The sequence below is a fragment of the Salarias fasciatus genome, chromosome 12, assembly GCF_902148845.1.
Source record: "Salarias fasciatus chromosome 12, fSalaFa1.1, whole genome shotgun sequence".
In the NCBI taxonomy this organism is placed as follows: domain Eukaryota; kingdom Metazoa; phylum Chordata; class Actinopteri; order Blenniiformes; family Blenniidae; genus Salarias; species Salarias fasciatus.
In genome coordinates this window covers 5257804-5261405 of record NC_043756.1, presented here as the reverse complement: position 1 = coordinate 5261405, position 3602 = coordinate 5257804, and positions in this window count along the sequence as shown.

Below are 3602 nucleotides of genomic sequence, written 5' to 3'. Positions count from 1 at the left end.
AAACAAGACTATTCCAGAAAAATACCCATGAGTGTCCAGCAGGGCTCGACTGGGACAAAAAGTCGACCTGGGCACTTTGAACCATAACTGACCCACAAGGTATTGATGGAACGATGATGAAGCCTATGAATGAAAGGAAAAGAAAAACTTCTTGTGACCGTGCTTACACATTGTCTTGTTGGTGTTTATGTATTTGTCCAATAACCTTCAACCTGCACCACATCCTCCCAGTCCTGTTGTTCGAGTACTGAGCGGGAACTAAAAGACTGGTCTCGTTAATCTCCTGAACAATTTACAACATATAATGGGACCCTGGGTAGCACTTTACAATAACGACCTGTTATAAAGCATTCATTAACATTTATAAGCAATTTGTAGATGATTAGTAAACATGAACAAACTTTTTATTTACATTTGTAAGTGTGTAACTAAACATTTACAAAGTATTTAAACATTTATATGTTATTATTAATGCATTAGTAAGTAGTAAACTAATCATGAATAAACCATTTATGTATGTTTGTAAATGATTAATAAATCATTTTTAACTAAAATTTTATATTATTTATACTCTGTTTGTAGATAAGTTACTAATAATTTACACGCTATCTATATGGCTTGGTAAATGATTATAAAATGTATACCATTGTAGAACATTTTAGAATCTTTAAACATTGACATTTGTAAATGTTAACTAAATAAAGTATAAGCAACACTAAATATCATTTATATACTATTAGTAATTAGTTAACTATTAATGAGTAAGCCATGTGTAGATGATTATTAAACCATTTATAACTAAATGCATATAACATTTATAAACAATCTTTAAATAAGGAAGTACTCATAGACAAACTGTTTTTAGAACATTTATAAACAAATTAATACTTATTTATTCTTGATTATTATTATTTTAGCTATCATAAATTGATGTTTTGGAATTCATTTACAAAGGTCTAATAAGGTGGCCTAATTGCATGTTCATGTTTAACATATGCTTCATAAAACATTTCTTAAATGTCTATAAACCATTAGCAGATGTTATCAAGAGCCCTAATGTAAAGTGAAGACAATTCATGATTAGTTTACTATTACTAATGCATTAATAATAACATATAAATGATGTTTAAATACTTTGTAAATGTTTAGTTACACACTTACAAATGTAAATAAAAAAAGTTTGTTCATGTTTACTAATCATCTACAAATTGCTTATAAATGTTAATAAATGCTTTATAACAGGTCGTTATTGCAAAGCGCTACTGGATCCGGAAATTAGGACATATTTCTTCAAATGTGGTAACCTCCAAAAAATTAAATGAGACAGAAAAAAGAAATGTGACAAAGAATGACACTGTTAAATTATTAAATTAGGTCCATAATTTGATGATCACAGTACTGGTATCTAATAGAAAATAGTTGCATCATACTCTACAGTACTTACTTAGAGGAACCTCCTGAACAAACACTGAACAAAGTGTGATGCGATTCTGAAAAACAGAACACAGTGGAAAAGAGATGAGACACATTTTAACACATATAAATGACAGGCATTGGCTGGTACATATTACATCTAGTGCCTAATGCATTAAGACCCATTAAGATGCACCAATAGTAATTAATTTTAATAAAGGAATGTTCTGACCATTTTACTTTTTGGAGTAGTCTCTCAAGTTTGATGAAAACTTTCTCTTTGGACTGTAGAGTTTTGCAATGGCACAGTCTAATCTAATCTAATCTGATACATTATAAGGATTGTTTTGATCATTTTATTTCACCTCATTAGAGTACAAAAGCACTTTTCCCCCAAAAAAGTACAATCAATTAATGTAATTAACAACAGTTTGTCGATAAGTGTTAGTGAAAAAAGAATATGATAAAAACACAACTTATATGGAATAAAACATATTTATGGATAAAGTACATACATTAAAGCAGTTACTTTTACTGCAACTTTTATGTTAATAAGCAGCATCACATCTCCGGGCAAATCTGAATTTGACTGAATCTATATGATAACTGCAGGTGAAGAGGATTTATGATCAATACTGACATTTTTGATCTGTTCAGCTTTAGCTGCTTTTGAGTAAAAAAAAAATACTACATAGTACACTTATATCAATTAATAAACAATGAAACTATCGAACCAATAAAGACTATACTTAACTAACCCGAAAAAAAATACAATGACTTGAGCACCAAGATCAGGTGTGGAGCCAGTGTCACGTTGCAGAGGGGGTGGAGACTTGTGGTGAGCCCTTATTGGCTATTTCACTTGTTAACAATTTACATTACAGATGTGATCTGGATCTAAGATGCATTTGGCTTCTGCCAAAAAGGGACTGAATGAACAGCTTTCACTTCAAAAATTACAATAAAGTCTCACACTTTGAACTATAAAATACAAGCAATAAAGAGACTGGATTTGCTTTGTAAACAGCCAGATATTACACAAAACTAAGTAGTGCGACTGCACAGTGACAGCCTGTAACGACACAGGTGATCAATAAGTAGCGTTAATAATGGGAAATGGAGACAGAAGGGTAAAATGGAGAGAGTGTGGATTAACACTAGTTGTACAGCACAATTTTCACAGTTTCAGCACCATGGACAGCGCCATGGATTTATCATTAAACAGTGACCTGCTGATTATCTTGCACCACAGCTGCTGATTTGCTAGTTCAGCACCATGGTCACTGCCATGGACTTCACCAATAATTTGCTCAAACGGGTCAGATAAAGTTCAAAAAGTATAGCAGACCGAACCGACAGGGTTGGAAATGAAGGGCAGAAGGTCAGTGACTTTCAGTGATGATGGATCCCATACTGTCGTAATAGCCTGCATAATCAAGTCACAGATGATCAACCCAGACAGGACAACAAACAAAAGTGTACAAGTCACATGTGTGGCTTGTCATTAATGTAATAACCAAGCAGATGCAGCAGTCCACAACACAGACAGCCATGAAAACAACGCTGTTGAAGAAAAAGGAAAGACAGCCAGCATCTATGACAAGCTCAGCCTGTCATCACAGATATTGAATACGAAACAATTTACTGACAAGAAAATCAGCAAAAAAAATCCTCTGCAGCCAACATGAAATGTCCAGAGTCCAGAACGTCCAACATAAAAAACCTCCAACTGTTTGAACATGCCAATCCCAAATCTCATATTTCCAAACGATATGCAGTAATGGTGCCTCATGTCTTATAGCATCATCTTCCTCTCTTTCATTATTGCAAACCTTTCAGCCACCTGGTTGTTATCAATGACAATGTCCCTCTCAGTGGACAGCACAGTGAGGTTTGAGAGTCTGGCCTCGTTCATGCATGCCCGGAGATAGTTTTTAATTAATTTCAGGTGGCTGAAACTGCATTCCATCAGTCTGGCGGTGGGTGACTTCGCAACCGTGTGCCCGGGGCAGCCGCACCCTCTGTCCGCCTACTGAGATCATTATCACTGATATAACATCAAATACTCAGAACGCCCAATGGCCAGTCCAGCGGTGGTGTCTAGAGAAACGTAAACTAAACTCTGTGAGGTGAGTGGCATCCACTGCACCTCTGTGTGGTCAAAATTTATTTCTCTATTGTTTTCACTC